The sequence below is a fragment of the Phyllobates terribilis genome, unplaced genomic scaffold, assembly GCF_046119375.1.
Source record: "Phyllobates terribilis strain yellow unplaced genomic scaffold, ASM4611937v1 Scaffold_10__3_contigs__length_209671492, whole genome shotgun sequence".
Classification (NCBI taxonomy): Eukaryota; Metazoa; Chordata; class Amphibia; order Anura; family Dendrobatidae; genus Phyllobates; species Phyllobates terribilis.
In genome coordinates, this window is record NW_027362770.1 from 191,754,724 (window position 1) to 191,771,390 (window position 16,667).

At 49.0% G+C, this 16,667-nt stretch overlaps 1 pseudogene; it reads right to left on the reverse strand.

Annotated features, from left to right (window-relative positions):
- Positions 1–378: 378 nt before the first annotated feature.
- On the reverse strand, positions 379–953 carry LOC141164323 (histone H2B 1.1-like; annotated as a pseudogene).
- Positions 954–16,667: the final 15,714 nt, after the last annotated feature.

Here is a 16,667-nt window from a genome sequence, read left to right on the forward strand (position 1 = left end):
TAGCATTATAAGGGGGTATACAGCTGGATATGTAGGGTATACTTCACTATCAGAACCATTTGTGACCAACATCCTCATGATAGAAAATGGAAAAAGGACAGTAAAAAGGGCGGGAAATTCAAAATCCCCAACAGTTCTGTGCTTCGCCCACATCTGCTCCCAGTACAGATCCGAGGTCCCCACTTCTGGCAATATCATACTTAGAAAATCTACCATTTAAAACATGTTTCCTGTCCCTTAACCAGTTCTTCACCCATCTGCATACTGGACCGAGTCCCGGCTTCTGGCTGTTGTGTGGTTCAGCGTCAGACGCCTTTGCAAAGTCCAGATATATCACATTGGACGCATGACTAACAACCATAATAGCACTTACCTTCTCAGAAGTCTAACATGTAGATTAGGCATAACTTCTCTTTCATGGATCCATCCTGGTGGTCAACTATATTTTTTGCAATACGTTTCTGCACGGAATTTCTTGCAGAACACAGACAAGCAGCCACAGCTCTGATGTAGACGGGGTGGGTGGCTCTCAGAAGAGCCTTTGGGTTGGTGGAGCAGAGCTTGGAGCAGATCACTTGGCGCTGGTGTACTTGGTGACGGCCTTGGTGCCCTCGGACACGGCGTGCTTGGCCAGCTCTCCGGGCAGCAGCAGGCGCACAGCGGTCTGGATCTCCCGGGAGGTGATGGTGGAGCGCTTGTTGTAGTGAGCCAGGCGGGAGGCTTCCCCTGCAATGCGCTCAAAGATGTCATTGACAAAGGAGTTTATGATGCCCATGGCCTTGGAGGAGATGCCGGTGTCAGGGTGGACCTGCTTCAGCACCTTGTACACATAGATGGCATAGCTCTCCTTCCTGCTCTTCCTCCGTATTCTTGCCGTCCTTCTTCTGAGTCTTGGTCACAGCTTTCTTGGAGCCCTTCTTGGCTGCTGGTGCAGACTTGGCAGGTTCAGGCATTATGACAGCAAGATATTCTCTTCACTGAAGAAAGAGAATAATGATCCTGCTCCTCCCAGAGCGGCCGTATTTATAGACCAGCCATGCAAATGAGCAATGCTGGCAGATCACTGTACTATTGGGTGAGAACATCATGTGATCAATGGACATTCAATTATCTCCGCCCACTGCAGCTCATTGGCGTTTCTACAAGTATTGTTTCCATTGGTGACTTCAGATCCAGCCAATGGCAGGAGAGGAGGATGGAGCAGGAGCTTATTAAAGGTGCAGGAGGCAGCACATCTATGACACAAGAGACTTCTCTTATCTGCTGATAACTGAGAGCAGTGATGTCTGGACTGGCAAACAAGGAGGGAAGGTCCGTGCTAAAGCCAAGACCCGCTCATCCCGGGCAGGACTGCAGTTCCCGGTCGGTCGTGTGCACAGGCTTCTCCGCAAGGGTAACTATGCTGAGAGGGTGGGCGCCGGCGCTCCGGTCTATCTGGCTGCTGTGCTGGAGTATCTGACCGCTGAGATCCTGGAATTGGCCGGCAATGCCGCCCGGGACAACAAGACCCGCATCATCCCCCGCCACCTGCAGCTGGCTGTGCGCAATGACGAGGAGCTGAACAGGCTGCTGGGTGGGGTGACCATCGCCCAGGGGGGCGTCCTGCCCAACATCCAGGCCGTGCTGCTTCCCAAGAAGAACGAGAGTAGCAAGTCGCCAAACAAAGCGAGCAAGAGCAAGAGCAAGTGAGCGCTGCAGCCGATCCTGTATCATCCACACAACCCAAAGGCTCTTCTAAGAGCCACCCACACCGTCACCACAAGAGCTGGCGCTGCTGATTTCAGGAATTATCTGTACGTACAGATCTATTCTATAGCAGAGATTATTTATATAGCACCGTTAATTCCATAGTGTTGTACTGTACATGAGGAGGGGTTACTTACAGAATGTAAACTAACAATGATAGACTGGTACAGAGGGAAGAGGACCCTGCCTTTGTAGGCTTACATTCTACAGGATGATGGGGAAGGAGACTGTAGGTTGAAGGGGGGGGGGGGGGGGTTGCAGTGGCAGCGGGGTCATTGCAGGTTGTAAAATTTCTTGCAGAGATGGGTTTTCATGTTACGTTTGAAGGATCCGAATGTGGATAATCGGACATGTTGGAGCAAAGAATTCCAGGGGATGGGGGATAATCGGGAGAAGTCTTGGCGGCAATTGGGTGAGGAACAAATAAGTGTGGAGGAGAGGAGACTGAAGATATCGGTAGATTAGTTCGGAGATGTACGGAGGAGAAAGGTTATGGATGGCTTTGTTTTAGATCGGTATTAGCAGTTTAAATCGGTGAATTGGGAGCCAATGAAGGGATTTGTAAAGGGGGGATGAGCGAGATGAACTAGTGAGGCAGCAGAGTTAAGGACGGACTGGAGAGGTGCGAGAGTGTTCGCAGGTAGGACACAGAGGAAGATGTTGCATTAGTCAAGGTGGGAGATGAGGGCATGCACAAGCATTTTAGTAGACTGAGGGTTGAGGAAAGGACGGATTCTGGAAATATTTTTGAGCTGGAGGTGGTAAGTTTGTATGTGGGGTTTGAAGGACTGAGCAGAGTCAAGGGTACTCCAAGGCAGCGAATTTCCGGCACAGGGGAATATATGATGTCATTTATTGTGATAGGGTAGAGTGGATACGTGAGATGGAGGAAAGATTGAGCACAGATTTGTCCACATTGAGCTTGAAGAAGCGAGAGGAGAAAAAGGAGGATATGGCTGATACTCCAGGATTCTGGACAGCAGAGAGGTACAGGCGCATCTCGTAAAATTTGAATATCATCAAAAAGTTAATTTATTTCAGTTCTTCAATACAAAAAGTGAAACTCATAGATTCATTACAAACAGAGTGATCTGTTTCAAGTGTTTATTTCTGTTAATGTTGATGATTATGGCATACAGCCAATGAAAACCGGAATTAGTCTTACCGGTAATGATGTTTCCAGGAGCCCACATCACAGCACCGTAGGAGGAGTAATCCCATATCCTGTGTAGGGACAGGAAGCACAAGAGGTTAAAAGCCCTCCCACCCCCAACCTCCTCAGTGATTTTCCAAGAACCACATTGGCTGGGTACAACAAAATTTTATTTTTATTTTTTGAATTGCTTAGACATCTATATATATAATCGTCTTATCCCGTCTGTCTGTCCAGGAAATCCCGCGTCGCTCATTGGTCCGGCAGCGGCCAATCAGCGCCGCGGGATTTCTGAAAAAAGATGGCGGCCGTTAGCGGCTCATCTGTGGGACGGAGCTCAGCGGCGATGCAGCCGGGAGATGACCGGCGCGAGGCGCTCATGTCCCGACCGCCGGCGACGCTGACCTCCATGCGGCTAGGGTGTGAAGGGAGGACCGGGGAGCGGCGCAGCGGGTCGGGATACTTCTGCTGCGAGCGCCCGCTCATGTCCCGGGTTCTCGCAGCGGAAGTAGCCGCACAGGCAGCGCCGTTGACATCCATGCGGCTAGGGTGTCAAGGGAGGACCGAGGAGCGGCGCTGCGGGTCGAGATACTTCTGCTGCGAGCAGTCGCTCATCTCCCGGCTTCTCGCAGCAGAAGTAGCCGCACAGGCAGCGCCGCTCCCCGGTCCTCACCAATACAATTCGCTGATTGGTCGCGATCTCTCGCCGCGACCAATCACTGATCTTGGCCCAAAAGTTAAACACCGCTGTGCTGATTGGTCGCGGCCACTGCCCATGACCAATCACCGATTTGGGCGCCACACTTAAATAGCGTCCGCGACCAATCAGCACAGCAGTGTTTAAATGTGGCGCCGATCTTGCAGAGACATTTAAACACCGCTGTGCTGATTGGTCGCCGACGCTGCCCGCGACCAATCACAGATTTGGGCGCCACATTTAAATAGCGCCCGCGGCCAATCACCGATCTTGCAGACACATTTAAACACCGCTGTGCTGATTGGTCGCGGACGCTATTTAAATGTGGCGCACAAATCGGTGATTGGTCGCGGTCATCGGCCGCGACCAATCACTGATCTTGCCGCAAAAGTTAAACACCGCTGTGCTGATCGGTCGCGGGCAGCCACATTTATATAGCGGCCGCGAACAATCACCGATCTTGCAGAAACATTTAAACACCGCTGTGCTGATTGGTCGTGGACGCTATTTAAATGTGGTGCCCAAAACGGTGATTGGTCGCGGGCAGCGTCTGCGACCAATCAGCACAGCGGTGTTTAAATGTTGCGCCAAGATCACGATTGGTCGTGTCCGCTATTTAAATGTGGTGCTCAAATCGGTGATTGGTCGCGGGCAGCGTCCGCGACCAATCAGCACAGCGGTGTTTAAATGTGGCGCCAAGATCGGTGATTGGTCGCGGCCGATATTTAAAATGTGGCGCCCAAATCGGTGATTGGTCGCGGGCAGCGCCTGTGATCAATCAGCGATTTTGAACACAAATGTCCGGACCTTAGTAACACCATGTGGCTACTGTCGGGAGATCAGCGGCTAGGGTGTCAAGGGAGGACCGGGGAGCGGCGCTGCGGGTCGGGATACTTCTGCTGCGAGCAGTTGCTCATGTCCCAGCAGCGGCGTTCCCCGGTCCTCACCAATACGATTCCGCTTCCCGGTCCTCATCAATACGATTCTCTGATTGGTCGCGGTCTCCGGCCGCGACCAATCACTGATCTTGCCGAAAAAGTTAAACACCGCTGTGCTGATTGGTCGCGGACGCTATTTAAATGTGGCGCCCAAATAGGTGATTGGTCGCGGGCAGCGTCCGCGACCAATCAGCACAGCAGTGTTTAAATGTGATTCCGGCCGCAACCAATCAGTGATCTTGGCGCAAAAGTTATACACCGCTGTGCTGACCGCCCGCGACCAATCAGAGATTTGGGCGCCACATTTAAATTGCGGCCGCGACCAATCACCGATCTTAGCGTAACACTTAAACACTGCTGTGCTGATTGGTCGCGGACGCTGCCCGCGACCAATCAGCGATCTTGCCGACACATTTAAACACTGCTGATTGGTCGCAGGTGGCAGCCGCGACCATTCAGTGTCATTGGCGCCAAATTTAAACAACGCTCTGCTGATTGGTCGCGGCCGCCAGCTGACCGCGACCAATCAGCGAGATTGGCGCCAAATTTAAACAACGCTCTGCTGATTGGTCGCGGCCGCCAGCCGACCGCGACCAATCAGCGAGATTGGCGCAACATTTAAACAACGCTCTGTTGATTGGTCGCGGCCGCCAGCCGCGACCAGTCTGCGAGATTGGCGCCAAATTTATACAACGGTCTGCTGATTGGTTACGGCCGCCAGCCGACCGCAACCAATCAGCGAGATTGGCGCCAAATTTAAACAACGCTCTGCTGATTGGTCGAGGACGCCAGCCGCGAACAATCAGCGAGATTGGCGCCAAATGTAAACAGCGCTCTGCTGATTGGTCACAGACGCCAGCCGACCGCGACCAATCAGCGAGATTGGCGCAACATTTAAACAACGCTCTGTTGATTGGTCGCGGCCGCCAGCCGCGACCAGTCTGCGAGATTGGCGCCAAATTTATACAACGGTCTGCTGATTGGTTACGGCCGCCAGCCGACCGCAACCAATCAGCGAGATTGGCGCCAAATTTAAACAACGCTCTGCTGATTGGTCGAGGACGCCAGCCGACCGCGACCAATCTGTGACATTGGCGCCAAATTTAAACAACGCTCTGCTGATTGCTCGCGGCCGCCAGCCTACCGCGACCAATCAGCGAGATTGGTGCAAAATTTAAACAACACTCTGTTGATTGGTCGCGACCAATCAGCGAGATTGGTGCAAAATTTAAACAACGCTCTGTTGATTGGTCGCGGCCGCCATCCGCGACCAATCAGCGAGATTGTCACCAAATTTAAACACCGCTTTGCTGATTGGTCGCGGTCGCGACTAATCAAAATTTTGGCGCCAAATTTAAACACAGCTTTGCTGATTGGTCGCGGTCGCGACTAATCGAAGATTTTGGCGCCAAATTCAAACACGCTCTCCAGTCCTCACTAACACGGTTCAGTGATTGGTTGCCGCCGCCGCCCGCGACCAATCACCGATATTGCTGCCAAATTTAAACACCGCTTTGCTGATTGGTCGCGGTTGCCGGCCGCGACCAATCAGCGCTTTTGGCGCCAAGTTTAAACACCGCTCTGCTAATTGCGCCCGGTCGGCCGCATACATATTCTAGAATACCCGATGCGTTAGAATCGGGCCACCATCTAGTATGTTAGAATCACATACAGTAGCAATACAGGGAGGGAAATAAGGGTGCTGTCATGTGGACCCCTGGAAACATCATTACCGGTAACACTAATTCCGGTTTTCCAGTACGTCCCCATGACAGCACCGTAGGAGTATACCCAAGAACTCATAGCTTAGGGTGGGATAACAGCATGAAGTACCTTCGTACCAAACGCAGATCACTGCTGTGAGAGAACATCTAGCTTGTAGTGTTTGCAGAATGTAGTCTGTCCTGACCATGTGGCTGCGGTACATATCTGTTCAATGGTAGCTCCTACTCTAGTTGCCCATGAGGTGGAGATTGCTCTGGTGGAATGGGCTTTTATAGTTTCAGGGGGAGGCTGTCCTTCTGAAAGATATGATAGATTAATCATGGATGTAACCCATCTAGCTAAGGATGGGTTTGAAGCCTTCCTGCCTCTATTTTTTCCCCCAAACTGTATAAAAAGATTAGAGTCTAATCTCCAGTTCCGAGTGGCTTCCAAATAGGCCAACACTGCTCTGCAGACATCGAGATGGTGGAACTCTTCCTCCCTCTGATTCTTAGGGTTTTCGCAGAATGATGGAAGAACCACTTCTTGGTTTAAGGTCATTGATGACACCACCTTCGGGTAGAAACTTGAAGTTGACGCGCCCCCCTGGGCCATGGGTGCACGTGTGTGGGTTACCCGGAGCCGGATCTCTGGGGGTTGTAGTCTCCGTGGCGGTGACCCGGTTCGTGGCTCAGGGTGGTCAAACCAGTGGCAGTCTTTCTTAGGGTTTTTATGATTTAATGTCCGACTACGCCACCCGTGGATTGCGGCTATTATGAACCGCCGCTGCAAAGCAGTCCACTGGGGCTGATGGTGTGTGCAGCTGAGATAGTATAACTCCCCACGAGAAGAGTGTAGCCCCAGGGCAGTGTAGTAGGATGCTGGGGGTGATGGTGCAGGCGCAGCATAAATCACACAGAGTCAGTGATGCAGTCCAGGGTCTTTTACTCACAGTTGTTATCCGAGTCACTTCTGCCGGCAATGACTGCACAAGCCGTGCTGCGTTCACCAGGTGAGAAGCTTGGTCAACCCCCAGGCAATTCAGGAGTATGGCACAGGACTCCCTTCTATCCTTTCTCTGGCCTCTCGTGCCCCACCAGTGACCACACTTCTGTCCAGCTACCTCGGGCCTTCTCTTGGTGAAACCTATCGCCGGTTTCCCTGACCCTATGTGGTGCCTTCCTAGTGGGTGTAGCAGGGGGTCGCACCAATAGATGATCACGACCTCCGGTCTTTGGCTGAGGGATAATTTACCTCCACCAACTTGGGAATCCGGTACCCTTCTGTGGCCTGACCCTTCACCCGATATCTCGTGGGTTCTTAGGGTCCCTTCTGCCTTCTTGTTTCTGGAGCCTTTCTACTCCTCTTTCTCTCCACCTTTCTTCCTTCCTTCTCCTTCTCCTCTTCTCCGGCCTTCACCCTAGGCCTGCCTCGTGGAGGTGAGCTCAGGCTGAGCCTCGGCTCCCTGTCAGCTCTCTCCTCCTTCTGCTCTGACTGACTGAACGAACTGACCTGAACTCCCTCCTAAGATGGCCCCCACCTTTTATCTGCTTTACTGTGTCTGATCTCAGGTGACCTGCACCCAATGAGCTCCTTCCTATGCTCCAGAAACCATCCCCTTTGCTCCTACATCACTGGGTTCTCTCCCCCCCTCCCCACTCCAGCCAGGGACATAGTCAGTTGTGCCTGCATATATATAAATGGGAGCACCGTCGAGCTGTCCCCCGGAAATGAGGAGTGTGTGTATGTATGTGTGCAGCTAACTGAGCCCTGGTCCACACTCCATCCTTACCTGGGAGTGGAATATCATACCTCTGGTTGAGGTGCAATACCCCTGTAGCAACCGAACCCTCGGGGCGCTACAGATCCAGCTTCAAAATGATGCAATCATCCCGAATTTGCATACAAGGCTCGACAATAGACAGAGCCTGGATTTCACCCAACCGTTTAGCCGTGGTGATTGCCACCAAGAAGACTGTTTTCAGAGTCAAGTTCTTTATTCCCAATTCATTAACTGGGCCAAAGGCAGGCTTACAAAGGACTCTCAGGACAAAATTCAGATCCCATGGAGGGGAAGAAATTCTCTGGGTAGGCCTAAGTCTCTGGATTGCCTTGACAAACCTGATTATCCAGGGATGCGTGGACAATGATGTGTCGAAGAAAGCACCTAGTGCCGCAATCTGCACCTTCAAGGTACTTGGTCTAAGACCTGCGTCAAATCCTGCCTGCAAGAAGTCAAGGATCGCAGGGATGTCTGGCTGAGAGGTGTCTACCGCCCTGTGGAACTGACAAAAGGTCTGCCAGACTTTTTTATATATGGCCTGAGTTACAGGTTTTCTACTAGCCTGCATAGTCTGGATCACTCTGGCGGATAAGCCCTTATTCTTCAGGATCTCCCCTTCAGAAGCCAGGCTGAGAGCTGGAGTTGTTGAAGATTCCGATGCAACAGTGGACCTTGTGTCAGAAGATCCTCCTGAAATGGTAAAATGATTGGGTCTTCCAACGCTAGATGACGTAGAAGGGAGAACCAACTCCTCCTTGGCCAGAACGGGACAATTGCTATGACTGTCGCCCGATCTTCCTGAATTTTCCGCAGCATTCTCGGAATTAGAGGGGCAGGTGGGAAGGCATATGTTAGGCCTTCTCCCCAATATTGTGAGAGAGCATCCACTGCCAGAGGATGATCTCCTGGGTCGAGAGAGAAGAAAGATGTTGTCTTTGCATTCGTTCTGGATGCAAAAAGGTCTAGGTGCGGCTGACCCCATCTGCGAGTTAGTTGCTGGAACACCTCTTCGTTCAGTTCCCATTCTGAAGCCTTCATCTGACGCCTGCTGAGATAATCTGCCTCCTGATTGTCGGATCCCCGAAGGTGAACTGCTGAAATGGAGCTCACTATTTTCTCTATCCCTAAGAATATCCTTTTGGTCAGGGACTGGAGCAGTGCATGTCTTGGTCCGCCCTGATGTCTGATGAAGGAGACTGCCGTGATGTTGTCCGACAGGATTTTTACATGTCTGTCTCTTAAGACAGCCCGGCTTCTCTGTAGGGCTTCCCAGATCGACTGTAGTTCCCGAAAATTTGATGATCGGGTCTGAATTTCTGTGGACCATGTTCCTTGGAGATAAGAATCTCCCACTCAAGCTCCCCATCCTGAGAGACTTGCGTCCGTGGTCACTAAAAGACAAGGTTCCAGAATCCACTGCACTCCCGTCTGTAGATTCTTCTGGTCGAGCCACCAGTGTAGGGAGTCCTGGGCGTCTCTGGACAAAGACATCCTCCTGTCTAGGTAATTCTGATGTCCGTCTGTCACTTCCAGGATGCATTTCTGTAGAGACCTGGAATGGAACTGGCGCCATCTGACGCAGGTGATGCATGATGTCATAATTCCCAAAATACTCATTGCCTTTCGAATTTAAGGTTTCTTCTCTGTTGAAAAGGAACGAATCCTTTGTGGAATTGAGAGTATTTTGTCTTCCGGGAGATAAGACATTCGCCTTCGGGAATCGAGCTGGACTCCCAGGAAGATGTGTGAAGTACTGGGGATAAGATTGGATTTTTCTTTTTTCACAATCAAACCCAGGTTGGTAAATGTCTGTAGGACAACTTCCAGATGTTGCGTCATACCTAGAGGAGATCCTGCCACCACCAGGAAGTCGTCCAAGTACGGAATGATGGTAATATCCCTGAGTCGGATATAGGCCACCACCTCTGCCATGATCTTGGTAAAGATTCTGGGAGCAGATGACAGGCCAAAGGGAAGACATCGGAACTGGTAGTGTAGAATCTGACTGCCTGATGGTAGTGCAAACCTCAGATATTGCTGACTTGAGGAAAGTATTGGCAGGTGGTAGTATGCATCTCTGAGGTCCAGGGTGCACATTACCGCATCTGCGTCTATTAGAGGAATGGCTGATCTTACTGATTCCATGCGGATTTTTTTGTAACAGACCCACCGGTTTAGGGGTTTCAAGTTGATTATTGTACGGAATTCCCCTGACGGTTTGTTTATTGAAAGCAGAGAGGAGTAATGGCCCTGATGTTGTTCGTGTTCCGGAACTGGCACAATAACCCTCTGATGTAGAAGCTTCTCTATGTCTGCCCGTAGACGGGAAAGAGAGGAAGGGGAACCCTTTGTCAGGCGGAATTTTTGCGGGGGATATTGAGAAAATTCTATCCTGTAACCCTGTGCTATAGTTGTTAGTATTCAGGGATTTTGAGTGACCCGATGCCAACTGTTTTTGAAAAACTTTAATCGCCCCCCCCACTCTGACATAGTCATTGTCGTTTTGGACGGGAGCTAGTACTGGGCTGGTATTTCCTATCTTATTAAAACTCCAGCTTGTGGACCCCCCTTTTTTCTGAGTGTTATATTTACGGGAGGACCCCCCTTGTGGACCCCCCTTTTTTCTGAGTGTTATATTTACGGGAGGGGAAGGGTTTACGAAAGGGCTGCTCCTTCTTTTTCTCCTCGGGGAAGCCCTTCTCTCTATCGGACGCTTTTTCTAGAATGTCATCTAGTACAGGTCCGAATACTCTGAGCCCTGAAAATGGAATAGAGCACAGCTTGTTCTTAGAAGCTGTATCTCCAGACCATGTTTTTAACCAAACAGCTCTACGGGTCGAGTTAGAAAGCACATTATTTCTGGCCACAAATCTGACCGATTCCGCCGAAGCGTCGGCCAAAAAATTTGTTGCCATCTTTAACAGGGGCAATGATTGAAGGAGAGTTTCCCTCGGGGTGCCATCCCGTAGGTGACTCTCTAACTCTTCTAGCCAGATTCTCATGGATCTGGCAATAGATGTAGCAGCGATATTAGATTTAATGATTGCCACCGAAGATTCCAAGGCTTTTTTCAAAAGTCCGTCCGCCTTCCTATCCATAGGATCTTTAAGTCCTGACGAGTCCTCAAAGGGGATGGAGGTCTTCTTGACCACTTTAGCCACTGGGACGTCAATTTTAGGAACAGTGTCGCACACGTTGGTGTCCTCTGGGTCAAAAGATAGAAGCCTGAACTTCTTCTTTAATTATACTGCGCATTTCATTTAATAAAGCCCCGTGCTCCTCCTTTAGCATGGAGGCTCTACATTCAGCACATAGACGCTTTGCATATGAGTCGGGAAGTTTGATGTTACAATCCAGGCACCTCTTGGATTTTACTGTGGCCTTTTTCCCCATATCCTTCTTTCTTTCAGAAGGAGGTGGTAACTGCCCAGGGACATCCTATAAAATATATATATGGAGGGCCTGGCAAGCGTAAGTCCCATTAACCATATAAAAAAGGGTAATGGTACTGTTATGTTCTGCTACCAGAGCTAAGGAAAGAGAGGAGATCTGTCCCTACTATAGGACTCAGCTGAATCCCTACGATGTAACAGGGAACCTGATCCTGCGATCAGACCTGCTAAAGTCCTAATCTAGTCTGTACGAAGACCTATAGATGTGGGGAGGGAATCCCTACAAGTACTAAGGACTGGGAGGAATATGGGACACCTCCTAACAGAAATAGTAGCAGACAGACGAACAAACAAAATAGATAGAACATAGAGGTCCGTAGACCAAGCAAACTAACAGAGCTAGATACAGAGGACAGGCTAGCTAGAAAGTAGATATACAATGAAGTCCAGCAAAGCCAGAAGGGCGGAGCAGGACTAAATAGGCCAACAAGGTCATGTGACCAGCAAAGGAAAAAAAAACCTAACAGCAAGGTTCTAACAGTACCCCCCCTTCTAAGAGGATCCTCCGGATCCCCTAGGACCAGGCTTATCAGGAAATCTCCTGTGAAACGCTCTGATAAGTCTGGACGCGGAAACATCATCTGACCTCACCCAAGAGTTATCCTCGGGTCCGAAACCTTTCCAGGCCACAAGATACTGCAAACTACCTCTATACCGTCTAGAGTCAAGGATGCGAGAAATTTCATATTCCCCGTCCTCCACCACCGGAGGAACAGAGGCAGAGGCGTCACCATCCGACACAACAGCTTTTTTTAACAGAGAGACATGAAAGACCGGATTAATTCTCCAGGAGGTAGGAACCTCCAACCTAACAGCAGATTGGTTGACAACCTGAAGCACCTTAAAGGGCCCTACAAACTTGGGACCCAATTTCTTAGAAGGAATCCTCAACCGCAGATTCCTAGAGGACAACCAAACCATGTCACCAACAGCGAACAAAACCTCCTGTCGTTTCCTATCAAAGTAGTCTTTAGATTTTCTGTTGGCCTCCTGAAGATTACCACGCACATCCGTCCAAACTCTTTCCAAATCACCGGAAAAATTCTCCTCCTCAGGCACGGCAGATCCCAACTTGGAGAACGACCCAAACGACGGATGTCTCCCAGAACAACAAAAAAAAGGCGAACAACCAGCAGAAGAAGATGTATGATTGTTCAGAGCAAATTCGGCAAGTGGCAGAAACTCAGACCACCCCTCTTGATTGTCTGCCACAAAACAACGCAAGAACTGTTCAACATCCTGGTTTTTCCTTTCTGTCTGGCCATTAGATTCAGGATGATATCCGGACGAAAACGACAAATGAATTCCCAACCTGTCACAAAAGGCACGCCAAAAACGAGCCACGAACTGAGGACCCCTATCAGAAACAATGTCAGTAGGAACGCCATGAAGTCTGACAATTTCCTTGACAAAGGCCTTAGCGAGAGTTTTAGCGCAGGGCAGTTTGACGAAGGGAACCAAGTGACACATCTTGCTAAAACGGTCCACGACCACCCAGATGACAGTAAAACCCTCAGAGGGGGGAAGGTCAGTTATAAAGTCCATAGCCAAATGTGTCCAAGGAGCACTGGGGACCTCCAAAGGACAAAGCAACCCCGCAGCAGGAGTATGTGAGGACTTAGATCTAGCACATATAGTACATTGGCGCACCCACTTAATGACTTCCTTCTGCCATCCAGGCCACCAAAAACTGCGACCCACCAGTCTCTTGGTCTCAGAGATTCCGGGATGACCTGCCAACCGAGATTCGTGACACTCAACAAACAAATCTCTCCTAAAGGTCCCAGGCACAAACAACCTCCCATGAGGAGTGTTAGATGGGGCATTCTCCTGAGCTTTAAGAATCTCATCTTCCAAAACGGAGTCTAAAGCAGCTATCACAACACCTTCTTGTAAAATGTTTTCCTCTTTCTCAGCACCGACTATGGGAGAAAAACTGTGAGACAAGGCATCCGCCTTAACATTCTTAGTACCAGGGATGTAAGTAACGGAGAAATTAAACCGCGAGAAAAACAGTGCCCACCTAGCCTGACGGGCATTCAGGCGCTTGGCAGCATCAAGATATATCAGATTTTTATGATCCGTAAGAACCTGAACGGGAAATTCCGCACCTTCCAAGAAGTGGCGCCAGTGTTCAAATGCGAGTTTAATAGCCAATAATTCTCGATTACCAATATCGTAATTCAATTCAGTCTCCGAAAATTTTTTTGAAAAAAAGGCACAGGGATGTAATCCATCCCCGTTATCCTGAGACAATACTGCGCCAACCCCCACAGAGGAAGCATCAACCTCAACCAAAAACGGCCTAGTAACATCAGGCTGCATAAGGATGGGAGCAGAGGTGAATCTCTCCTTGAGATACACAAAAGCTTCAATGGCCTCAGGAGACCACTGAACCGCATCAGCACCTTTCCTGGTGAGATCAGTCAGAGGTTTGACAATACTAGAAAAATTTTTTATGAACTTTCTATAGTAATTGGCGAAACCCAAAAACCTCTGTATCGATTTCAAACCAATAGGCCTAGGCCATTCCTGCACAGCCTGAACCTTAACCGGATCCATCTCAAAACCTTTGCTGGAGATAATGTAGCCCAAAAAACTAATTCTCTGTACAGCGAACTCACATTTCTCCAGCTTAGCAAAAAGCGAATTGTCCATTAATAACTGTAATACCTCACGCACGCTCCGCCAATGAGACTCCAGATCTGGTGAATAAATCAAAATGTCATCCAAATACACAACCACATTTTTACCGATCAAAGGTCTAAGGATGTCATTAATCAGATTCTGAAAAAATGCAGGAGCATTAGTAAGACCAAAAGGCATAACCAGATTCTCAAAATGACCCACAGGAGTGTTAAAAGCAGTCTTCCATTCATCACCCTCCTTCATGCGCAACAGATTGTATGCCCCCTTAAGGTCAATTTTAGAGAACCACTTGGCCCCCAATAACTGGTTAAACAGATCAGGAATCAATGGCAGTGGGTAAGGATTGCGTACCGTAATTTTGTTAATCTCACGAAAATCCAGACAAGGACGTAAACCGCCGTCCTTTTTTTTTACAAAAAAAAATCCAACCGCCACAGGAGACTTAGAGGGCCTAATGTGACCGGCGGCCAAGCTTGTCTGTATGTATTCCTCCAAAGCCTTCCTCTCAGGAATAGTAAGGTTAAATAAACGACTCTTAGGAAGAGTCGCTCCAGGGACAAATTCAATAGAACAATCATAGTCTCTATGGGGAGGCAAAACCTGCGATTCCTTCTCAGAAAAAACTCTCCAAAAATCCTGAATAGGAACAGGCAATTCTCCCCTATCCAAAGCTGCAATACGCCCGTTACAACACTTGTCATAACATTTATGGCTCCAGGATTTAATTTCACTGGTAGACCAATCCAGTACAGGATTGTGAAATTTTAACCAGGGCAAACCCAATATTACTGGAGAAGGCAAGTTATTCAACACTACCAAATCCAATTTCTCATGGTGAACACCATTAATAGTGAGAGGAAATTCACTGACCTTGAGAGTAATATTCTTCAAAGGGGAGCCATCCACAGAAACCACAGCAATGGGGGATGACAAAGGTTCAGGTTTTAAATTGAGTTTTTCCACGAATCCCCCATCAATTACATTCAGTGTAGACCCGCAATCAACAAACACCCGAAATTCCATTAATTTTTCCTGAGCAATCGTGGAAGCAGCTAAAAATATACCCTTGGAATTTAAACAGGCAATACGGGCGTGACTGACCATTTTTTTTTCTTTCTTCATACGAAGCTCAAAAAGCCTTTAATCAAATGACCAGATTTTCCGCAATAGAAACACAAGCCTTGCGAAGAACGACGGTCTTTTTCTTGAGAGCGAGGTGCCACCGATCCAATCTCCATCGGTTCACCACTGTTAGTACACACATTATCATAACCAGAAACTGACATAGCAGAGGATTTGCTCTCATTAACCCTAGCACGCAGTCTTCTATCCACCCGTATAGCTAATTGCATAGCCTGTTGCAAATCTTCAGGTGTAGGATAAGCAATTAGCAGGTCTTTAACCCTTTCACTGAGCCCAGCAAGAAATAGACTTTTCAGAGCAGAATCGTTCCACCCTGTTTGAGTGGACCAACGACGAAAATGTGTACAATATTTTTCCACATTACCCGATCCTTGTTTTAGACGTCTCAACTCAGTCTCAGCTGATGCGACACGGTCAGGATCATCATATAATAGTCCCAAAGCAGAAAAAAAACTATCCACTGATCTGAAGCATGAATCACTAGGTTGCAAAGAAAAGGCCCACTCCTGAGGCTCTTTGCGCAAAAGTGACATTATGAACCCTACGCGCTGGGATTCATCCCCAGAGGACTTAGGTCTCAAACGAAAATACAATAAGCAAGCATTTTTAAATGAAAAAAATTCTCGGTGTTCACCAAAAAACAAATCCGGCAAACATACCTTAGGCTCCAAGAAATGTGCTCCAGGACAGTTACTCACGTGCTGACGGAGCTCGGCCACCTCCAGAGAGAGTCCCTACAGGCGATGAGTCAAATCCTGAACCGACACCATGATGGAACAGAAAAATCTTTCCTTAGAGAATTTGCTGGCTGGACTTACTGTTATGTTCTGCTACCAGAGCTAAGGAAAGAGAGGAGATCTGTCCCTACTATAGGACTCAGCTGAATCCCTACGATGTAACAGGGAACCTGATCCTGCGATCAGACCTGCTAAAGTCCTAATCTAGTCTGTACGAAGACCTATAGATGTGGGGAGGGAATCCCTACAAGTACTAAGGACTGGGAGGAATATGGGACACCTCCTAACAGAAATAGTAGCAGACAGACGAACAAACAAAATAGATAGAACATAGAGGTCCGTAGACCAAGCAAACTAACAGAGCTAGATACAGAGGACAGGCTAGCTAGAAAGTAGATATACAATGAAGTCCAGCAAAGCCAGAAGGGCGGAGCAGGACTAAATAGGCCAACAAGGTCATGTGACCAGCAAAGGAAAAAAAAACCTAACAGCAAGGTTCTAACAGGCACACTTACATGACTCTGGGACGATCCAGGGTGGGTATCAGGGTGTGACACATCAGCCATTGTACTGCCAGGGGTGCCAAAGCTGTAAGCCTGCCCATGCTGCTCCCCAGCCCCCCTTCTTATACCTTACCTGGTCGTCCAGTCATTTTCTCCTGCTCC